This window comes from Rhinolophus hipposideros (assembly GCF_964194185.1).
Source record: "Rhinolophus hipposideros genome assembly, chromosome: 16".
In the NCBI taxonomy this organism is placed as follows: Eukaryota; Metazoa; Chordata; class Mammalia; order Chiroptera; family Rhinolophidae; genus Rhinolophus; species Rhinolophus hipposideros.
In genome coordinates this window covers 5,507,219-5,532,024 of record NC_138062.1, presented here as the reverse complement: position 1 = coordinate 5,532,024, position 24,806 = coordinate 5,507,219, and the positions used below count along the sequence as shown (strand labels likewise).

General features: G+C 36.5%; 1 protein-coding gene and 1 pseudogene across 6 annotated transcripts in view; one reads left to right on the top strand and one right to left on the bottom strand.

Moving 5' to 3' along the window:
- The window catches only part of AFG2A (AFG2 AAA ATPase homolog A), a 241,180-nt gene that overhangs the window by 129,755 nt on the left and 86,619 nt on the right, over positions 1–24,806 (bottom strand). The window lies entirely within an intron of this gene.
- LOC308509654 (high mobility group protein B1-like) lies at positions 15,233–17,713 on the top strand (annotated as a pseudogene). Its single transcript has 2 exons — positions 15,233–15,804; positions 17,616–17,713. The product of its transcript is annotated as a high mobility group protein B1-like (transcript).

Below are 24,806 nucleotides of genomic sequence, written 5' to 3'. Positions count from 1 at the left end.
ATAGACATGTGTTCTCCGATGTTCACTGCAGCTTTATTTACGGTGGGCAATACATGGAAACAACCAAAGTGTCCTTCAAGAGATGACTGATAAGGAAGATGTGGTACATATACACAATGGATTACTATTCTGCCATAGAAAAGATGAAACAGTGCTATTTGCGACAACATGGAGGCATCTTGAGGTTATAATGCTAAGTGAAATCAGTCAGAAAAAGTAGAGAACCATATGATTTCATTGATATGTGGTATATAAAACTGAAAACAAAAGAACAAGAAAAACAAATGAAGAAACAAAAACTCACACAGACAATAGTTTAATAGTTACCAGAGTACAAGGGGGACGGGGTGGTAGATGAGGGTAAAGGGGATCAAATATATGGTGATGGAAGGAGAACTGACTCTGGGTGGTGAACACACAATGTGATATATAGATGATGGATTACAGAATTGTGCACCTGAAATCTATGTGACTTTGCTAACAACTGTCACCCCAATAAATCTGAATTTAAAAAAATCCATTCATCGGAATAGTCAAGGTTCAAGTTACATAATTGATTTTTATATATCTTACTGACTCACCTTAAATAATAAAATAACAGAAAAACTCCAAATCTAACTTTTAAAAAACATAACGTGTGTTCTAAAAACAATCTCCAAATTATTTCTTTACGGGAAATTTTGGAACAGCATCTTTTGAGACTGGAGAGAATTATCAAAAGCCTGATTCAACTATCAAAAAAAAAAATTAAAGCTGAGAACAAAAAGTGATCGTTATTTACTAAATCTGTTTTTATGTTTTGCCTCTGATGTTTCTACCAACAGTTTCCAGCAAACTACCAGGGAAGATGCTTCTTTCTCAGACACAATGGATGTTTTTTTCTGACTAACTGCATTTCTGAACTAAATGCATGCAAAGCTAACAAACGGAAGGAAAAGCAAACACAGAGTTGGTCATTTTAAAATTATATTCTTAAAAGGTTTAGGGGTGTCATTTGTGGAACACAAAGAGATTTCCTTCTCTAACAGCATTCCAGGACATCACTCTTTCCTGCCTACTAGCAGACAAGATTATACTTGTCTGGAATGTCAGTGAAGTATTTATACAAAGGCAGTTTTTCAGAATCTTCTTACTGTGAACACAAAACAGGAAATACAGTAATACCATCAGTATATGATAAACACTGTTTAGTAGAAACTGTTTCTCCCTTAATAAGTACTAGGTTAACTCCAAGAGGAGGAGGTGAAAATGAGCACGTCGATAAACACATACCACTAGTTGTTTGTTAGCAGCCAGAGGAAAGATTCAGGAAGAAAAACTCAATAAAACTTCAGGAATTTGCCAGACTAAGTTTTAGTGTTATACTACCGCCTCTAATAAAAACTCATTTTTCTCAAGTTCACAGGGGAAAATAAAAGTATTCCATAAAAGTTAATATTTTATTGAATGAAAAAACAGCCTAATAATAAGTTAATTTAAAGTAATAAGTTAATTTGAAATACTGATTCTGAGGCAGGAAAAACAAATTTCTCTGTAAAGTGGCCATCCATCAAAAATCATCAAATAAAGCATTTCATGTTCTAAAACGCATTTTTCAATTTTTTTCAAAAACAAAAAACCAAAAACAAACAAGACAAACAAAAAACAAACCTATTTACCTTCCATGGATTAAAAGATTAATATAATTCTATAAAATTACCTACTTAAGAGCTTTGAAATTTATTTACAAACAGATAATAAAATATAGCTAGTATCCCAAGAATAACAAATTTTAATTTTCCATAAGATAGCAGAATGCACTTTGGTTTGACTGCCCCCTGCTGATGTGAAATTTCTAAAACTATAAAAGTTGAAGATAAAATTGTGATGTTTTTTTAAAACAAAATTTCTACTCAGAAATTGATTTCAGTGTCCTAGTGAAAACTAAGAAGATTAAATATTTAACCTCTGTGTCTTATTTTCACTCAAAGGGCAAATATTTGTGGAATATCTATGATCTGACACTTTTCAAAAATATAATTTCATCTCTGACCTCAAAATACTTCAAGTTATTAGATAAACAGGAAAAATCTTGAAAAGAATAAACTATTATAGAAAATCAAGACCTCAACTAAATGGTACTGAAGAGAATCAAGCTAGAGTAAAAGAGATTGGTAGGGCCAAATTATTATTATTATTTTTTAAAAAACCATAATGGAAAAGGCTCTTAAGACTGAGATAACTGAGGAGGAGAAATGAGGATGGTGTACACAAACAGAAACGAGACAGAATAAGCACAAGCCTGGAGGAAATAATGAACAGCATGTACAGTATGTGTGCCACCAGAAGACTTAATTGTCAGGATAAACGGATAAATGTTCGGTGAAAACAGAAAATAATGGCGAGAGGTTGGGGCCCAACTTTTTCAAACTAAAAAAGCCAGAATGAAGAGCTGGACTTGAGGTAGACAACAGGAAACCGCTGTAGGTTCCTTAGCATTATGTAACCGGTAAAGCATCATCATCACCTGGTTAAAGACATCCTTTAGAAAGAGTACTGTGACATAGAATGAAAGGGAAATGGAGGAAGAAAAGACTGGAGGCTGAGAAACCGGTTGAGGGACAAGTGCAGTAATCCCCTGTAAGAACTGAAACAGAATGGAAGCAGTGGAAATGGGGAAGAAAAATACAACTGAGACACACTTGAGTTAAAAACAAAACTGGGTGCCTGACTGGATTCCGATTTTTGTGCAATTCTTATGCCATACTTATTGTTATGTTCAACTGACATAACAAAGGAGAAGTAGACCGAGAGTTAACAGGAGAAAGTAGTGCCATTGGAGCTGAAGGGTTACAGTTTCAAGAAGATGGGGGTAGTCAGCAGAATCAAGTTTGCGAATTCAAGACAAATAAGAACCCTTAAGAAGCCACTAAACTTTGTTTGATAGTCATTGGTGACCTTCATAAGTTCACTTTTAATAAAGTTGTATAGTCAGGAGGAACTAGATAGCTGGAAAGTTTCAAACTTGAGATGAGAAACTTAAGTGGAGCAATTCACTTTAGGGGGAGCACCTCTGTCTGAGAGTAGAGAAAAGGAGGAGCATGTAAATAATAGGGCACCGCTACGTTTAAAGATGAGGATACATGAGGACGTTCATGGCAAATGGTCTTAATTATCTCTATAAATCAGTTTCCAAGCTCATCCTCCCCCCCCAAAGAAAGACAGATCAATATTCACAAAAACCTTGGAAAATACTTGATATCACTTTTCTACCCAGCAGTCCAGTTTCTACTGGAGATGTCTAGTCCCCAGGGATGGCTTCACCTAGCCAAGACTTCTCATTTTTCTACATTCTGTCTAGAAAAATCTGTGAGCTATTTCATAAAAAAGTTCAAAGCCGACCTACTGTTGAAACTGCTTCCTACACATATATGGACAGGCTTTTCAAACATGGTTTATGTGAAAAGATGTCTGGACTTGAGCACGGAACTCAAGAGTAGATTATATTCACATGTTGTAACTACAAGTGGTCATGGTAAGACCGCATGGAAAAGCCACACATCTCCTGAAACAGTAGTCTTGTTTTAGAATGACTACACAAAACCATGGAAAGTCACAATTTTTCAATTTTACGCTATATTTTCTTTGCAAAGGAATTATTGTTAAAAGAAGTATAATACTTGAAGTTAGATTTCAATTAATTCCTTTGCTTACAGAGCAAGTCATTTGTAATGCTTCTGGACCAAGTTCAATATCTTATATCATTGTAATATCAGTTTTGAAAAATGAACATGGAAATAATGAAGTTTCCTCTCAAAACTGACATTCACAAAATAATGAAATAAACATCAGTATGTGCAGAGGTCCAATAAGAACATTTTATGTTTACTAGAGAGTACACTGGTCTTTTTGAGGCAAGACCTTATTCTTCTTCATGACTGAATTTTCCAAATATTACAAAAAAATTGATAGAAGATGTTAACACTTGATTTGATATTTCCCAGGAAAGATAAAAAATCATCAGGAATTCGTAAGCATCTGCAGAATGAATAAAAGTGCTACACTGACTGAGTATACAATAGACCAAACTACGTCCTCTCTAAAGTCTGTCGGAGATCTGCTAACATTGTTTTCCTTTTAAATTGAAAAAGGTTTCATAAGTTATTAATTATAAGTCTAGAAAAAGATGACAGAATTAACCATTGTTTTCTTCTTTGACTATCATCCTCTAATCTTTACATGAACACATTTTATACAATAGAATATTTTAGATAGTTTAAACATCTTTTGGTACAATGAACTTTTTGAGGCAATTGCCTTTTGAAAAACAAAAGTTCCTCTGACAGAAGATTTCCCTGAAATAAAAAAAGAAAAAAAGAGGTCGATTTTCAAAAGTACAATATACTTAAAACAATAGGAATGACAATTTTAAACAGAGGAAAGAAGGCAGAGTCTAATCTATTCTGCATGTAGGCCACATCTGGATGAAGAGCAGAAGGGGATTTCAAAACACAACCCACAACAGAATACCTTACCTAACAAGTGCATAATTAAAGAGAGATCACATGGCCAAAATAATAACTTTATTCTCTATTCATTAAAGGAAATTAATATAAATGGAAAGACTAGTTCTATGTAAAGAAAGCAATTTATCAATACAACGTCAAAAATCTTTCTTTCTGGTAATATCTTTCATTAGTTATTACTGCGTTAGACATTAAAAATAGGAGTATCATGTCCAGAGAAGCATAGTTAAAACAAGTATGTGTATCTCAGAGCAAATCTAGCTCAAACTTCATCAGCCTGTGGGGACAAAGCCCCAAAAAACAGTTTCCAGGCTCTCGGCCTCACATAGAAAGGTGCTGGCTCGGGTAGTAAATGGCCATCAACTGTGATCAGATGGCCAGCAGCTGTGGCTACTTGGCTGTCAGCTGTAACCCGTAAGCCACTGGCCACTAATATAACGGCTGTGGCTACGCTAGCAGAAGGGAATGGGGGCTAGCAAGAAGATGGTGGCTGGCAAGCGCGGACTGCTGTTAGGCAGATTATGTAGATCCTGCTTCCTGTGTCTCCAGCCCAGCCGCCAGCGAGAATATATTGGTTTGACTTCCCTATCTATGGCTCCGTGGGTGTTTCTTTTTGGCCTCACCGTGTCCTGCGTTCTTATGTGGGGAGCGGGAGCGGAGACCCTGCACGACAAATGGCGCAGCGAGCAGGGTTCCCCAGCACGACACAGCCTATCCCGAAGAAATGGTACCTAATTATCTAAGTATCCTCCTGGACACTACCAACAGGTAACTATTAAATTTACGGATTGGAAGTACAGGGTGATATGTGAAATGAGTGAGGCAACAAAACAATAAACAAACAAATGAAAAACAAGTGGGCAGTTGAGACACTACAATGGCCCTTGAACCAGGCATGAAAGACACAGGGTGATGGCATCCAGGAGGGTGACAAAGCTACTTTAAAATAAAAATCAAATTTGCCACCTACAAAGTTTTGAATATAAACAATCAGCCTTGGATATACTCATCTTTTAAGAACAAAAGTTCATATTAAAAAAGTTCATTATACTCTAAGGGGACCCAAAAAGGCCTGTAGAATTTGACTCAATTAACACAGTCTACCTGGACAAGGTTATAGAAAAAAGTATCTTCCTAAACAAAATTCTAGCAAATCGAATACAACAATGCATTAAAAAGATTATTCATCACGACCAAGTGGGGTTCATCCCCGGGGCACAAGAAAAAAGTATCTTGAATTTGGTAACAAAATAAATAGTAGTAAGTAGTACATGGATATGGCAAATTCATGACGATGCAAGGGGGAGAATAAAATTTAGAAAACACTCAACTAGTTCCAGTATCTTTTTTCTCAAAGACATGGTAAGCTGCTGGATGGGCAAGTTTATAAGACACAGATGCCTGGAACTTATGCTAAGTACCGCGTTTCCCCAAAAATACGACCTAGCGGGACCATCAGCTGTAATGCGATTTTTGGAAACATGGGAGATTAGTTAGAACTTAAAATGGAGGTTTCCTTTACACCACAGCTTTTTCAGTTTAATCATGGAGGAAGTATCATGAAAGTCTTAATTTCCATACATGATTGTGCCAGCCACGGCAGGCTCAATATCCATGGCTAGTAAGATCAGCCTCTGTGATGCCCCCCACTTCTTCCTCGTCGCCTAACCTTTGCTCTCGTGTTCTGGGTGCAAAGCAGAGTAGGCGGAGTCTGGCCCATGCGGCTGCCTTTCCTTCCTTTCCTCCATGTAGGACATGTTTACTGAGCGCTCAGCATCGCCAGACATCCTAATGAGCACAGCGACACATCAGTGAACAAAACAATTGAAAAATCCTGAATCAAAAATTCTAGCTTAACAATTGTTTAATATTAAAGTAATACAATGGAAATAAATGTTATATGGACAGATAAAATATGACTGTTAAAAGAACATTACTATTTCTGAGAAAATGAAGGCAAATGCTCAGGGAAATTCAATGAAGGTGAATAACTAAAGTAACTGTTAATTTGGTGTGAGGAGAACATCTGTAAAAAATTGGGACACTCAGGGTGCCCTAAGTTCTCACCCTGCAAAAGCCAACTATTTAAATCAATATGATGAGGTTTATATAAGAGATATCATGCAATTCCAATCAGTGGACTATTTGCAAAGAAAAGCCTTTGCCCTAAAACCAATACATAGCAAATTAATGCATATTTAAATGTTTTATGTTAAAGTAAAATCATTCAACTTTATAGAAAATATTTTAATCATTCTTTCACGGACCGTTTCAATTGACTACTAACTGCAAGGCCAAACTAGAAATTTGGAAACATTCAAAATTACTGGGGAAAAGGCAAAATGGTAGACTCACTGGAAAGGAAATAAGGCAGTATCCACCAAAATCACGAAGGCATTTATTTACCCTTTCACACAGCAATCCCACTTTACAACAAAGCTGCACAATAACACCTGGACAAAGTTACTCACTGAGGTACTGTTAAGAATGGCAGAAGCTCATCAATAGCCTAACTGTCTGTCCATCCATAGGGGACGATTTGCATTCAGTCCCGTGTCTCTGCGGCCCCCAAAGGGAGGAGGAAAAAACAACACACAGAGCAAGAATGATCTCCAAGATACAGCACTAAATGAGAACAGCAAAGTGCTGGACAGTGTGCAGTTTCCTACACTGTGTATATTTGGGGGAAAACGGGCATTGGAAACAGTAAGTAAATATACATACTTGACTGTACTAAAAACAACATCGGAAGAAACAAGAGATGGAATGAGGCGAGAAAGATCAGATAGGGGTGCAGGGGTGGGAGCAAGGTTATCGCCGCATACATCTATCTTCCCATACGGTTTTGATCTTTGAGTCATGTAATACACACATACTACCTATCAAAATGTCACCTAAACAAAATATTCTTTAAAAATGAAAAAAATAATGACTAAAGAATATATAGATATAGGATAACTTGGAATGTACTCCTTTGCTTCCTGTTATCAGTGAGATGATTTATTTTATACATTACAACCTCTAAGAGATTATCAAACTTTGCATTTCCCAACTCTAGCTGAGATACAATTTCTTATCTGAGTTTTTCTCCATACTAACCTCATAGCTCTTCTGGTTCCTTAATTATAAACAAAACCAAACCAAATCCCTCAGAAGACTTTTGGTGGTGATAGAATACAGATCTCCTGCCTGTCTCCACCAAAGAGACAACTCGCTCTTAAACACGCAAACAAAGGTAAAGTGACTTGCTATGATTTGTGATTTCAAGCTGCATTTTTTCATCCTCGCTTGCTTTACAGAAAGCATGACTTTTTCACAGCACACATTCAGTTAATTAATGGGGTGTGGGTAGTATGACAGATAGCATTGTTTAAAAAATAAGATCAACTACAATTTTTTTAATACAGTGGGATTAAGAAGATGACTTACACTTCGTCCCCAGTGTGTTTTTGTCTGAGCGCTGTGGATGGAATAGTAATAAATCTAAGGCTACACTCTGCCCCATGCACTATATTTCCATGACCCTAATGGTGGTTATGGGTATGTCCTGAATCCAGGCCAGGGTCCAAAAACCTAAATCTCTGGAAGGCAATGTAAACATTCTTTGTTAGTCTCAAACTTCCCTACCCTGAGTCACTCAGTGTGTTTGTGTTTATACACGTGTGGTTACACAGACTTCCTTCTACTGCAAATTATTGTGACTGAGTAGACAATGATGAAATGATGGAGGTACAATAGCTCCATTTGTGAAATGAACAAGGAAATGCCCACGCCTTCCACTGAGGTACAGCCATCAGTTAGTTAAAGGTTGAATAATTCTTTTAATTTATTTCAGAAAAGTTTAGTGTCAGTGCAAAGTACCAAATACAAGTTAGCAAACACCCATTTGACAAGTTTAAAATAACCACCTGACTTTCCAAATGTATTAAAATATTAAATAAATTAAAAATTGATTGTGAAGGAAAAAAGTGATACAAAAGTTCTCACGTCCTATGAAATAGGATTGTTTTCCATTTTTCTCTGTATAGGATCACCATCTTGTCTCCTTGAACATTTTTCAAAGAATGTTTGTTTACTGCATCCATAAAGCCCCAAATCAATGTCTAAAGCCTTATTATTAGTTATTATTATTAGTTATTAGTTATTATTAAAGTCTTATTATTAGTAATTCAAACACACAAAACAAAATCTCCTTATAAAACACTGTGAACATCAGTGTGGCTATTCATTTGGAAAAACTCCCATCAGGATAAAAACCTCATCCTCAACACGACTGACCTTGGGGGTGGGTAATACTAAGCTGTGGGAACTCTCCTGCATATTACGGGAGAACTCTCCTGGCTTCTGCTGACCGGATGCCAACATCATCACAACCAAAACCTCTGCAGACATCGCTGAATCATGGCCCCGGAGCAGGGGGTGTTGTCACAATGGCCAGAAGGCTATAACACCCCCCAGCAGGAGAAATCGTTAAGAAAAGAACAGAAAATCAACTTCCTGCTAGAAAATCAAATTCACTGCTAGATGTACAAGCTGGTCCTAATGATTTTTGTTGGTTTACAGAATTTTTTGAGGTGTTCCTTGTTGGTTGTTTCTATAATTCTATGCTTTCAAACTTTCATTCAGAATCAAAATTCTTACAACTTTTTTAAAAAATAGAAATGTCCTCAAATAACTCTTGAACTGCAAGGGTACTCATCACTGTATATGCCCATGTTTTTCTTCTCAACTTTGACAAAGATGATAAAATACAAATTTTCCAAATCAGGCCCAAAATTGATGGGGTTATGAGGAGCTACAAATGGAAACCAAAAACGAAATCCAGGCCATGGGATCTCAATTACTGACACTCCTGTTTGATTCATCAGCAAATCACTGCCCCCGCCCCCAAAAGGTTGAACTAGTGAGGATTTTGCAAGCTATTAAAACTGTTTATAGCTAGATGTTTTTTAACTGGATATGAGGCTGCGGCACACTAAAAGCTATCACTAATGCAGGGGAAGTTTTAATCCCTGGGGAGATTGTCTGGGTAAGTGAGCAGACTCTAGCTGACAGCAGAGATAATGCAATTGTTCCAGGCCAAAGCACTGTATTTGTTTTTGTTGTTTTTCCCCTGTCCTATCAGCAGCCTGTCTCCATGGATTTGTCTGGGAAAATGATAAATAGTAAAGCAAGCAGCCCTTTCCATCCCTCGAAATCATCCCCGCAGACTCTAAGCATAGCTTTGGGATGGACCATCTTTTGAAAAGTACATTTCTGTATGAAGTAAATTACTTAAAACCAACGAAAAGGGGGGTGGGGGTTGGAGATGAGGCTAAGGGGGATCAAATAAATGGTGATGGAAGGAGAACTGACTCTGGGTGGTGAACACACAATGGGATTTATAGATGATGTAATACAGAAGTGTACACCTGAAATCTGTGTAATTTTACTAACAATTGTCACCCCAATAAATTAAAAATAGAAAAAGAAAATGCACATGTAGAGAGATAGGTATTTATACAGAATCTTAATTCCTTGAAGTTCATAACACATTAGAGAAAAAGGTTAACGACAACCATCAAATCTTTCTAAGTATGTGAACAGGAAATATATATGTGAATGACACGCCACCAGCCCCTAGTAACTAAATTATAGATTAGTTACAAACCAGATATGACTATTAAAGGCCATCTATGTACTAGCCTTTAAAAAATCTAACATTCAAATTATCCTCAAACTCCAAAAAATAAGATTCTAAAGGTACTGTACAAATATCAATTCATCAAAAGTAAATGGCAAATTCATACTACAAAATGAAAATAGCAGGAAGCACATAGGAAAAACCCAAACAGAGTCTGGACACTTTTGAAAGTATCTCTAAAACACCGGAAACAGGAAAAGAGCCAGAACTGCTCATGCTTGGGAATGAGCATTCTCTCTCAGTGGAGAATCAGATAAAGAAGAATTTTTAAAAATTCACTATTCTATATTCTATACTGAAGTTTCTATCCTCCACATTTTCTGCTTTTAGCCAACCATTCAGACAAAATGAGTCATATCACTATTCTCCCTAATGGAAGAGAAACTGAAATTTGAATGATGGAAGTAATTAAGTTTCACAAGACTTACATGACACATAAACAAACAGGGTCTATAAAAAAAATCATATTCTTAAATCAATGATCTTGGGCAGAATTATTGTCCGATATGGAGAGCATCAATGTGACAGATTCTAACATAAAACTCAAAAGAAGATTGCATCCCTGTCTGGATTTTAATCTCAACGATCTGAGGAACACACAAAACCAATAAAAATTAATAATTTAGCTCAACATTTGTTTTCCTTTATCTCCTTATTTATCTTTAGGAGGATTCTATAGTTTCTTTTTGGCAACTATAGAAAATAGCTAAATACCAGTATTAAGCTATCTGTTAATTGAATGTTTCTACAACCAAGGAGAAGGACCTTCCATTCAAAAGGACGCTCGAGAATACTGGAGTCCAGAGATCTAAATTCATCCATCAGTCATTCATTGGACAGATACTAATTTGAGGCAATCTTTGCTATGAATGTACAATATTCATAAGGCCCTCATGTACTAATGATAATTCTAGTAAGAACTAGCATTTATATAATGTTTACATATGTACAAAACAGCTTCAGTACATTATTATAATTGACCTTTCACTTTTTCCTGGCTTTTAATCTACTGTAAAAGGGAAAAAGTTAAATTTGTGATGAGTAAGAGGTAGGAATGGGAGACAGCCATCAGGAGTCATTTAAAAGTTACAGAACTAAATATAATAGTAAAACTTAAATTTCCCTATTTTTCAAGATTAGTGTGTTGTTTTTTTTCTATATACTGCCATAAGGCTTTAATATATCTTTATCAGAAATGCTAATTCCTTCACTGCCCTGTAAAGTTTCTCAGTCTTTCATCAAATCAAAAGCTTAATGAGTCCTTTTCATTGCCCTAATAAATGTAAAACTTGAGGGCTCTCCAAATATTCAGTTGTCTGTGCTAATCAGATAGTATCAAATTCTACACTAAACCAGAATCCCAGGATTCATAGGTCATATGCCCTCAAATCACAGTAAAGACAATACATTAGTTATTATTTTAAAAAGGAAAACTCATTAGATAAGGCAAAGTATTTATTCTTGGACAACTGAACATATAAATTTAGAAAAACTAGAAGTGAGTCTTATCTGAAGGGCTACAGAATAAGGTTATCTCAATTTCCTAGCTAACATGGTATCCTAATCCTGGTTAATGATACGGAAAAAAATAAATTATAGTGATAAGAAGTACCATATAGCAAGTCAGTCTCTTTAGCAGTCAATTTACATAATAAAAATGTCCTTTGGTAGTATTTATCCCCTCCAAGCACCACTCTGTGGAATTAGGAAACCATTTCCTCTTGTACAACACTCTCCTCAGGGTATTTAGAAGCAGACTACATTAAGAAAATTTAAATTTGAGAAGTATATAGTGTAAATGTTACAAAGCACAAAATTTTAAATCAAAGTATAGACAGTAGTCATTTGGTAGCACATCGTGACAATACATGAGAAACTGACGTGCTGTAAGATAAAGAATAAGGTGTTTAAAAAAAAAAGAATTAAAAAACTCATAGACACAACAGTTTAGTGGTTACCAGAGGGTTAGGTGGGGGGATGGTAGAAGAGAGTAAAAGAGGTCAAATATATGGTGATGAAAGGAGAACTCTGGATGGTGAACACATAATGCAATATATAGATAATGTGTTACAGAATTGTACACTTGAAACCTATGTAGTTTTGTTGACCATTGTCACCCCAACAAATAAAAAAAAAAAAAATAAGGTGTTTAGAGACAGTAAGCTCTACTTTACAATACTGCCTTTATTGCTTATTAGTTCTTAAAGGATGGCGAGCTATTTAATCTCTCCGAACATCAATTTTTTTCATCTCGAAACTGTAAATAGAACTACTACTTTGCAGGGTCCTTAGAAGTACAGATGACATATGCCTGCTCAATTAGCAGTGATAATAATTCTCATTAGTTTAGAATAATATTTCTGGATTTTTCTGATTCCCTTCATGTATTCAACTTTGTATATTATTTTATTTTTCCCTTCAAATATAATACCTAAGTAAAAATCCTGCAATGAAATGAATAAAATCACATAATATCGATTTATTTATACTTATATAGGTAGATCTACCTAAGATCTTCCATATACACATTATACTTTTGTTTAGGCTACATTTTTACTTCTTCGTTTTCCATGAAGAAAATCCTTGCTGCTTATGAGAACACTTGGCTTTTCTCATTGTCTGAAGGAATACAGGTTCAGGTCACAAACATGAATGTGAAATATCAGCTCATGGAAACTTGGCTGCAGATTACTGTTCTACTTACTAATTTTGCAAACTATGTAGGCAGAGCAGTCAGCTATGACCAAAACATACTCGTGAATGTAACTAAAAGGAAGAAAAGTTTTATGAGGAATTATTTTTAATTGTCTTACGGTGATTAAACACACAACCACATTACTTCCTCAAGGCCCTCCAAAGAGTTAACATAAGCTTTAATCTTAGTGTGCATGTTTCTGTTCAATAAATATATTACTCACCTATCCAAACCATCTTTTACTAAATATTTGTCACTCCCAAGAAAAACGACGTGACCAGTATAGAACTGGTAATAAAGTGAGGAGGTAACATATAGGAAATACTAGTATTCTCAGTGAAGGACATATAAAAACAAATTAAAAAGATACATAATTTAGCTCAGCAAATCACTGTCATTTTGAATCAGCAAATTACAGCAAACGTGAAAAAGCTGGTGCTTTCTGGACGTATTACTACAGCTAATGAGAAGAATACTTACATGTAAAGCAAGTGTCTTCCCTCCAACTGCTTACCATGTGTCCTAGCAAACAAAACAAAAACGCTTGCCCTTCCGGAGCTTACACTGGAGCAAGAGGAAATGAACAGTAGTAAACAACTGTAAATAAGTGAACTGTATGGTAATAAATATTGGAGAAAAAAGAACTGAGTAGCATAAAGGGGATCAGGAGAACCAGGGAGAAAGAATTGGAGGGTCTACGGTGTCAGATACTTGACATGGTCGTTGCCCAAGAGATGCGGTATTATGCGGTATTATTATATGCGGTATTATTATATAAGAGATACAATAATACCGTCATACCATCTGCAAGACAGACAAATGACATCTGTCTTATGAGTATTTCCATATTAGCTTCTTAAAAAAATGATTCCTATTAGTTTTTTTGCAACCTGTGTTACAATTGGTTACAAGAAAAGGAAGTCAAACATTTTTGTAGGACATGTTTGTTTTTGCCTCTTCCCACCTATCACATTGCCTGGCACGTAACAGGTGCTCGGTCAGTATTTGGTGAATGACTCAGTACAAGCCATTAAGCAAACAGTTTATCTGAACAGTTTTGGTCCAAAAATTTAGTTTAAGGGTTGAGAGACGTTTTCTTAAAAAGAAAGAGAGTAAATATTTTCATCTTATCTGCCCAGCAGTCTATGCAGCAATGGGTGTGGCAGTGTCCCAACAAAACTACTTCAATAGGCAGAGAACATCGTTTTCCAATCTCTGCTTAGTTTATTCTGTATCTATCTAATTGCCTTAAGTCTTCTGTTCAATTTTCCTGGGAGTATAAAGGTATATTTATATTATCTACTTGCTAATGCTTACTTTTTCAATTCTAATCGATTCAAATGAACAAAACAGTTAAGCGATCACACATACAAATCCTTCTTCTCTCCCTCTCTTTTCCTTTCTCTTTTTAAAGTGAATATTGATAACCTAAACTGTGAAAAAAGCTACTACACTAGCTGATGATATACTATAGTTTTTACGAGAGAGAACGCACAGAGCACTACTAATTTTGCACAATTTACTGCGCTAAGGAATACATTGGTATTGTGTAAAATTCAGGTGAAGGGCTTACATTTGACCAGAATCAGTCAGACATCGTGTGTAAATCGGCCTGCGCGTGCTTGGTGCACAGTATCTACGTCACCAAATGATGCCAGATCTCTCTCCACTGTTCAGCCTGCCCTTTTCCCACTGTTCCTACCTCCCCCCCACTCAAACTTACATAATCTCCACTTGAAATGAAATCATTACTTGTTAGATAAATTATACAATAGGACACACACATTTCGACTATTATTTTTAAAAGCAAAGCCAGTTCCTCTCTTTTTCGTTACGCAGCCCATCCTTTGGTTGGAGAAGTGGTAAGCCTGTGAAAGCAGCAGCTCCTGCACTCAGAAAACATTTCAGGCGAGCATCTCCATCTAGTGTCAAAGAAGGGTAACTGCAGGACCAAATTTATCTACAGAGAAAACCCAAGAGGCCAGAGAGCAGGAGATCTAAGATTCATTGTTCCAAGTCTACTCTGATGTATATGCCAGAACAGTACTGTAGATAAGGTTTACACTGTTGATGCTTTATGATTAGAATAGTTTGAACACACCCCTTACACACACACATACCCACAAACACACACATACACACACACACTGAATAAAATGAATAAAACAATGCCAAGCACAAAAATGGCTCGTCTATGCATTTTAACAATAATCACCAAATTCACCCTTCTACTAATGACTTGAAAACATTCAGGCAGCCATTGCAGTACACTGAGCTCCACAGACAGTGCCGGGGCAAGTGCGAGCCGGACGGGCACCGAGAGACTCTGCTCACAGAGGACAATTAAACATGGGCAAAAGAGACCCTAAGAGGCCAAGGGGCAAACTGTCACCACACGCGTTCTTTGCACAAACCTGCAGGAGGAGCATAAGAAGAAGCACCCAGATGCTTTAGTCAACTTCTCAGAGTTTTCTAAGAAGTGCTCAGAGAGGTGGAAGACCATGTCTACTAAAGAGAAGGAAAATCTGAAGACATGGCAAAGGAGGACAAAGCCTGTCATGAAAGAGGAATCAAAACTTATATCCTCCTAAAGGGGAAACAAAAAAGTTCAAGGATCCCAAGGCACCCAAGAGGCCTCCTTTGGCCTTTTTGTTTTGTTCTCAGTACGCCCAAACATCAGAGGACAGCAGCAGCCTGGCCTATCCGCTGGCGACACTGCAAAGGAGCCAGGAGAGAGGTGGAATGTCACACTGCCGCAGACGACACGCAGTCTTATGAGAAGGAGGCTGCTGAGCTGAAGGAAAACTACGGAAAGGATACTGCTGCATCCCGAGCTAAAGGAAAGGCTAATGTGGCAAAAAGGGAGTTGTCAGGGCTGAAAGGAGCAAGAAAAAGACGGAAGAGGAAGATGACGATGATGCGTAAGTTTGTCCTAGCGCAGTTTTTTCCTTGTCCACAAAGCATTTAAGCCCCTGTACACAACTCACTCCTTTTAAAGAAAAACATTGTAATAAATAAATAAATACATAAAGAAATAAAACACGCAATACGTGGCTTCCGATTAGTTCTCGGCTACACTACACATTAGTTCTCAAATATGGGCATCCAGGAGCAGTAACAATATAAGAAATTTTTTCAAATTCAATAGTGAATTAACTTTAAATAATCATATCATTAGACATTTCTGTTCTAACTCAAAATTATTTTTACATTCATAGATAGTTTTCAAAACAGCATATTATACAGACCAAAATATTACAGGCTGATCAGGCATCTGTGAGAGGAGAAAATATGCAGCTCAACAAGTTTTCCTTTTTCAAAGAGTAGTAAATTTTCAGTGAAAAATTTAAGCGTTCTTCAACTGTCAACCCAGGTTTTTATTACAAAACAGCAGCCTTAAGGCTGATTTATGACTCCCACTGCCTTTCTGACAATTAAGTGGTTAAAAAGTCATTTTTGCACACCTGGATAATATTTGCTGCTTTATTACCTATTTGAAAAAAGGAACTTTTCAATAACAAGAAAGTTTGGGAAGGTGGTACCTGAAAAAGCTTAAACAACAACCACAAAAGCAAACAACAAACAAAACCTAAGAAATACGTTTGGTAAATAGCATCCTTTGATGTAATATTTGGAGTCGCTACTATGATCTGTTTCTGTGTCATAAAAGAAGAGGACTGCGGAATGTGAATGATGTAACAGGGATCATCTAGAGTATTTTTGACAGGTATAGAAACAGAAGCCCAGAGAGGCCACACAACTTCAAACACACAGTGTCAGCATCAGAGCCGGAACTAGAACAAGATCCCGCATCTCCGCCTGTCTCATTTCTTCCATTGCTTGTTTCTTGCTGTCAGTTTCAGGCCTTCCTGTCACATTTTGCACATAACATTCTAGTCCCTATCATCTTTGCCATCTGTTCCATGTGCCAATCTCATTGTCCTCTAGACTCACTTCCCCAATTACGCTACATCTTGCAAAAGCCTGTCTCCAATGTTACGTGTGCTGCAGAAACACCTAGAAATATTAAGGTCTGGGAACGGTTGTGCCCAAAACACTATACACAAAATGTTCCAAGATGAAAATCACACATTACAACACATATCTCGACTCACAAACTCATGAAAATGTAGCTATAAATAGAAGTGGAGGTAAGTGATGAAGAAATTAACTACATATTTTCAGCACTGTTTTAAAGCTAAAAAAAAATAAGTTTTAAATACCTGTAAGGTTTAAACCAGATTAATATTGAATTCTACACTTTAACAGTATATAAAGCCATAGGTAAGAAGTTTATCAAAATTGCATTGAATGTAATGTCTTGTCTATTTCCATCAGAGAAAACAGAAAGCGATTCTTTACCCAGATACGTATTCTTAGGGTAAATTAGGTGAATTTTACTTTCAACTGTTCTTCTTCCATAAGTAATCTTAATCATCCATTTGTCTTCAGGGGTTCTCTTTGGTAACTCTTCAAAAACATCTCCTGAGTCTCTCTGTACCAAATAGTTAAATGTTCCATGGAGTTCACCTAAATTGTCTCGGGCTATATATGTTGAACTATTTTTCAAAAAGTCAGAAAGGTGCACAAATTCTTCTTGGTATTTAAGAAATATAATATCTCTGCTATTGATGCATATGAGACACACAGAAAACGACAGAGACAGGATCCCGCTTTGACAAATCAGAAAGATCTATCCAATCTCGTAAGATGCAATTCCTCTACTCCTAAGGCCTGACGTCCTTGCAGCTGCTGCCATGGACGCTCTGGGGAGTCACCTGGGAAGAATGTGAGGAGCAGGAAGAGCTGAACTTGGAGGAAGACCTCTAGAGCTGAATGCACCGTGGCTCAGCTTCTAAGACTTGAATTAACAGCACAAGCCCAAGGCAGGGAAGCTATTACTTGGCAGAAGACTCCGCGGAAAGACCTGGACTCTTTAGGGTTGTTTTTGTTAACTTTAATTGATGACTTTAAATCCAAGAGCAATCTACAGTGTGATTCAGCGGGCACATAAACGAACCCAGTCCTGGAATGCGTCAGCAGAAGCACAGCGTTCAGATTACTGGCACCATGTCTCACTAGGCTCTGTACTGATCAGACCACAACCTCCCACAGTATATTCCTTTGTGGATACCACAGTTTCTGAGAGAAAGGAATAAATGGACAACAATTCAGGAAAACAAAGGATAAAAATGCTGCAGATGGAACACGAGTATCATGTGAAATAAAATGAGATGTCAAGCCTGGAAAAGAAAATACTCCTTAGAGAGACAGAACTTAACAGTTTTTAAAGATAAAAAAGAACCATATAGAAGAGGAATTAAAAGCTGCTCTTTATAGCATCTTGGAATAAAAGCAGGCTGTTGTGTAGAAGCTTTAGGGAGACAGACAGCTGCTGGTTCAGCGAATAAAAAACTTCCTAAAAGTCTACGACACAGATTTCATGAATTAGTAGGTTCCCCATCAGTGCCGACGATGGAGAAATTATGGGTAGTAACTGTACAGAAGGGTCAATGCATCACAAGGGTAACTTGATGGAAGGCCATCAAGCCTTCCAAGTTCTCTCCAACCCTGGAAAAATTAATCAATTTCAGAACTTGGTTATCAAGGGCAATACGTATTCTATTGTATTATTCTTTCTGTAATAGAAGACTAAGCGTATTATTTGCATGTTGACATCATCAAATATTACTCACCAAATGTATTTAAACATAGAATTTTAAGTTCTCAAAATTTAAACATCTATGCCTGAAAATCCCAATGATGACAAATACTAAAAAGGGCATTCAACTTACAATTACAAAAAGCCAAAAACCAATGCAACTTTTAAGATTCAAGAGCTATGAATCAATATTTACATTATTCTTATAATAGAAAAACCCTGCATTTCTAAATTTATGGGTTTTGGTGAGTCAGTTGGAAAGAGCAATTATTTAGTCCAAGAAAATGTATTTTAAAAAGATTAAATACTAAAAGAACTTTCAAGAAGAGATGGGACATATCTGAAAGAACAAGAAGTTAATATACCCTTCTTACTATTATTGGTTTATTTTAAGCTCAGCAGTATATTATTGACCATATGCAATTTATCTTCAGAACATTTATGCACTAAATATATTTAAACCATCTTTAGAAAAACTTCGTAGCTCATGTATGAACAACACACATTAGAGACTTTACTAAACTTCTAAAAACTTACGGGGATAGATCAATGGTCAGTAAACTTTTTCTATAAAGGTCCCAATGGTAAATAATTTAGGCTTCACAGGCCATAAGCCTCCGTTGTAACTACTCTAGAGTAGTGTAAATGCAGTCACATACAAAACATTAACAAATCAGTGTGACTGCATTTAAATAAAGCTCTATTTATGAAGATAAAAATTGGAATTTCTTATCATTTTCACATGTCACAAAATATTCTTCATTTGAAGTTTTTCAACCATTTAAATATGCAAAGGTCTTTTGAGATCATGGGAGCCACAAAAACAGGTTGGTGGGCCAGACTTCGCCCACAGGCCAGTTTGCTGATCCTTTATAGACACTTTATCTTATCAACATTTACCTGAGATCTGACCCATACACGCATACGACATCTGGCCCTCGGCTCTCTCTTCTCTCCTAATCCCCCTTCCCCAACGCTGAAATCCTTACAGCTGCTGCCATAGAAGATACACTGAAAACACTTGGAGCTTTAAAACACACAGCAACAATAATAAAACTACTTTTGAGAGTCCTGTAAAATGATGGTAAAGTTGAAATTGGAAGGTGACCTTGGAAGACGCCTCCCAGGTCTGAGCACACCGCAGCTCACCTTCTAACCTCCAAAGACTGTCCACATCATTTTCATAAACAATATTAAAGACGAATAAGAGTACTTTCCTTAAATACTTACAGAGGCGTAAAAAATTATGATTCATTTAGACTTATTTTATGTCTGTTAGGTCAAGCAGCTTATCTTTTAGTTCTGACTTAGTTGAGAACAGCAGTTATTAGAAGAACAGGACTTATAATTGGGAAGGGTAAGAGAAAAGCAATCCACAAACATTTGTAACCTTTCTTCTGGAGGAATTTTTGGAACACAATTCATTTGAAAATCGGAAGCTATACATATTTAGCTTCTCATTTGCTGACATTTCTAAATATAATTAAGTTTTTCCATGTTACAAAGATATCCATAAAACCAACTTTTAATTTGCAATATTTAAGAAATAAAAATATTATGTCATATTTAACCCATCAAGCACATTTCCTCCTCCAGAAAAACTGAGAGGAAAATTAATGCCACTTTATTACTCCCATGAGTTAAACATGCTAAGTAAGAAAATAATTCTGAACCCTGAATTCCTCAAGACCTACATATAACTTTCAAAATTTCCTTCAATTGAGCAATCTTTTCCATAGATGGCTTACAGCAAAATTTTTAAAATTCTACACATTTACTAAGGTAAGAAAACTAGGTTTATAGGCTAGGGATAGATAATAATTATCATTGAGAACCTGATACCGATTACATACTAGGTGTCAGTATTAAAAGTGACCAAACGGACTAAATTCAAAATATTCGTAAAATTAAACTGTTCTGAGGCTATTTAACACCTAGGAAAAAAAGACACGACCATTTCTTCGTTAATATTCAACACAAATGGATAAAATGTCCTATATTGGACACTATTCTTCTAAAGGGGCCACACCAGCAACAGCCTAACGAAAAACAATATAAACGCCCAGAGTTTAGGCATTTTACTATTATTTGGGCATCAATGATAATTGAGTTGTTTGCTGTTCTCACGTCTCCTGATGCTGAGCAAATCCAGACCATCATCAATCTAAACACAGTGTGTCTAACTGACATCACACAACCTCATTAATTTTCATCTGTCTCTCACTTCCCGTCGTTCTTACGCAAAATGGACACTTGAGGCTACACCTTCTCTCCCTTCACCTATACGCTGGGGGAGGGGAGTGGGAGGAAAACGGTCCATGGAGACTTCGACACCAGCAGAGACCACAGAAATCACCTCACTCAGCCTGGAGTGCTACAGTACAGCTCATGGGTTTGACATAAATGTGACAGAGCAGGAAGCAAAATAATGGGGTTCTTGAACGATGCGTCTCACTTCTTTGCTGAATCACCAGAATTCCCAGGAAACTCCAGCTTTAGTTTGCCCAGACTACAGGAAACTGAAATGTCCAAAAAGACACTAAGAACGTACAACCTATGGGTCACGTAAGGCTAGTTGCACTCCTCTGACAGTGCAGGCATTCGTCGTGTCCTAACGCACTAAGTGAAGGTCAGCATGACATAGACGTTGTGGGTTAACACACAGGATTATAAAGTATGATAGCCAAACACCTTAATTAAACGCAAAGTTAGACTAAATGTATTATTTCTTTGACACTAGAACAGTCCTTTCCTTTTCTTGCCAGTTTTAGGCTAAAAACAAAATACCTTTGAGCATTAGCACATGAAGTTTACTTTAATTCTTTTGTTCACGAATTCTCTTCCGACTAGTTTCCTCCAGACAAGACAGGTGAGAAAAACGAAGTCTATTCATTTCATAACAGGAAATTGTTTTGTTTTTTTATTGTCTCTTAAGGCTGTTTTGTTTCTACCAGCACATTCAGGGCATATTTGGAACACCATGTTCTAATCACACATGTGCTGAAACATTTATTTACTGTACTATTACACCATACACAAATAATACTCCATAACAGTTCTTCAGAGAAAAAAAAATCTGGAAAAGAAATAAGACTTTTGATATTCCATATATCATCTGAGCAGTAACAAAAGTACAGTTAAGAAAAAAATTCATATTCCACAGGAATATGAAATTCGACCTGAAGCAGAAAAGGATTAAAAATTTTTTTACAAAAGCCACTATTTAAAGAAGTTGTTTTGCACAACTACAGAATAAGATGCAGAATATTTAGCCCATGCTTCAATGTACTACATTGAAAGTTGTACTTGAAAGCATAGCATATCATCTGATGACCTTGAAACAATTCTTAAAAATACCTTTTCTTATTTACCAATTTTATGTTTTGCTATCTGTAATAATTTTATTTTCAACTATTACAAATTAAACATTTTAAATTTTCAAAAATTTGAAATTCTGGACTCCTCCTGATCTAGTAAAAATAAGTTTTTGTACTTAATGAGCAAACACTTGCAACATCTTAGTTTAAATGTGCTGACTGAAAATTAATTGGTTAAAAAACACAGATGTCTAATTTTTAAATATGAATCGAAGTATGTATGTACTGTGTTTCACCAAAAGTAAGACCTAGCCGGACCATCAGCTCTAATGCGTCTTTTGAAGCAAAAATTAATATAAGACCCAGTCTTATTTTAATATAAGACCAGTTATGATATGATATGATATAATATTAATTTTTGCTCCAAAAGATGTATTAGAGCTGATGGTCCGGCTGGGTTTTATTTTCGGCAAAACACAGTGTGTGTGTGTGTGTGTGTGTGTGTGTGTGTGTATGTATATGTGTGTGTATATATATATATTTACATACATGCACACATTCATATAAATACACATATACATACATACATACATACATTCATACATATATACACATATATACACATATATACGTATGTCTGCACTTTTATCTGAAGCCTATTGAAGCAAAGGTTAATTAGTCAAGAGGTGTTAACAGTGTGTAATAATAATATTGTCTCTTAAAACACTTATTTTGAACAATCAGGTGTTCTTAAAACTGAGGCATTTAACGGTAACATTTTATAACAGATGAAAAATATGTCTAGAATTTTGGCAAGATGTTTCCCACACTTTCATTTCTTGAAGTCTGTGATGTTGGACAGTCACTTACATTTGCTATCAATGGAATGTAGCACCCGCCTTCTAAGGCATATGTTATTAGCAGGCAAGAAACACGTAAGAACAATGCAGAAGATCTGAAACGTAAAAAAGAACCACTTCCATCCTTTCAATCTCCCTCTTTGGAGACAAGTTCTGCCCCAGATCTGGTTAATCATTTTCTCCAAGAGATCCAAGATATCCACAGACTAAATTATCCTGAAGAGAATAGAAGTCATTTACCTTGGTGTTTTGACTTATTCTAAGATGAGCTTGAAAAAAGGCCCAAAACCTTAGAGAGGCCTACAAATAACTGCTAATCTCTAGGTTTATTACAAAAATTTCTCAAGCTCTTTTGTAGCAGATGTAGGTAAAAACCAGGACAAATTACATCTTACTGTAAAACACAACAGCTAGGGTTCAATTTAGGTCTTACCGAAAGAAGAGTAAGCAAAACAGATTATAAATCAGCAATCCCACTGTATTAAATAACAGACTTACAAAGTGTTACACACATAAAGAACATGAAAAAAATGTATCCTTTAAAATTAAAAAAGGAATTTAAATTCATTTGTCCTTTTCTATTTTAAGAGAGATTACATGTATAATTGGCAGACATATCCAGACAAGCCAAGGCAACGAAATGCCACATCTGCAAAAAGACAGCAGATTCCAGAGAACAAGGACATTTCGAAGAAGTTGGTTTGTAGCCAGTCAGATGATAGGCAAGGAGAAGCCGGTCTCTGAGAGTTAGAAGCTGTTTTTAGTGTCCAAAAGAGAATTAACCCTGGGGTGGTAGGAAGAATTCTAGTACAGCCATAAGATTCCGGTCTGCTGGTAGACACACACCTTTTCTCAGTTATTCAATCAAATGCTAATTTAGGTGCTACTGTGAGGAGCTTTTGTAAATATAATTAAAGTCCTGAATCAGTTGACTTGAAGGTGGAGAGATTTTTCTTGGTGGGCCTACCCTGATCAGGTGACACGGGGCTTTCCCTGGCAAAGGCAATTTAAAGTATGAGATGGAAAACATATAATAGAGATTCTCCACTGCTGTCTTTGAAGATGGAAGGGGCCTTGTGAGTGGTCTCTAGGAGCTGAGGGTGACTTGCAGCTGAAGCCAGTAAGGAAAGTCAGTCCCTAGGCCTACAATCACAAGAAGTGACTTCTGCCACAGCCATGTGAGCTGAGAGAGGAATACCAGCTGCTGATAAGAACGCAGTTGGCCAACTCCTTGTTTGAAGCCTGGAGTGAGTCTGTGCACGGACAACTCCATCACACGGTGCCCAGATTTGACCTCCCTACAGAAGCACTAATAAATGGATGTTGTGTGAAGCTGCTAAATTTGAGGTAATTTGTTACGCATCAAGAGAAAACTAACATAAGCAAAAACCGGGCTAAGTCATACAGCTTGATTTAGAAGAATCTAAAGAAGTTTATTGTAAGCCCAAAGCCCTAAAAGGTATCAACGCGGAGGACATAGAATATTAAGAAACCAAAGAAAAGCACTATTATAATAGATCAGGCATTGGAGAAAAGGAAACTGAGAAATTTTAAAACTCATTAGACATGAGGTCACCAGGAGACAAATGACATAGAAATACAATGTAAGAGTTTACCAGGTGAAAGATGATTTTTCTGGATTCAGCGACTTTACTTGTAAAACCAAAAGGTTGAACTGGGTCATCTTTACGGGCTTTCAGCACTTTCTATAATCCTTGGTCGGATACAGTTCTGCCTTTTACAGACATCAGAGATGCCTAGGCACCAACCCGGATCCTACAGACACTCAGAACTCACCGAGCTACTTGTAAGACACTGCATCCGAAGGCGAACCACTTATTCAGGTCCAACGCTTTCTTACCTGCATTGACCAAAGGGTCTTTATCACTTAGCAAAATACCTAAGTGAATGAAAGCCAGGCTTTCTTTCTACATAAATTCTCCATTCATATCTTCAAATGGACCGCTTTTGAAATCCCATTTTTAAAACCGAAAGTCTATGTACACAGGTGGAGGAGCTCATAAGGTCCTATACTGTTAACAAAAAGAGAAACTGGATCATGCTCAATTTAAATCCTTGTGAAA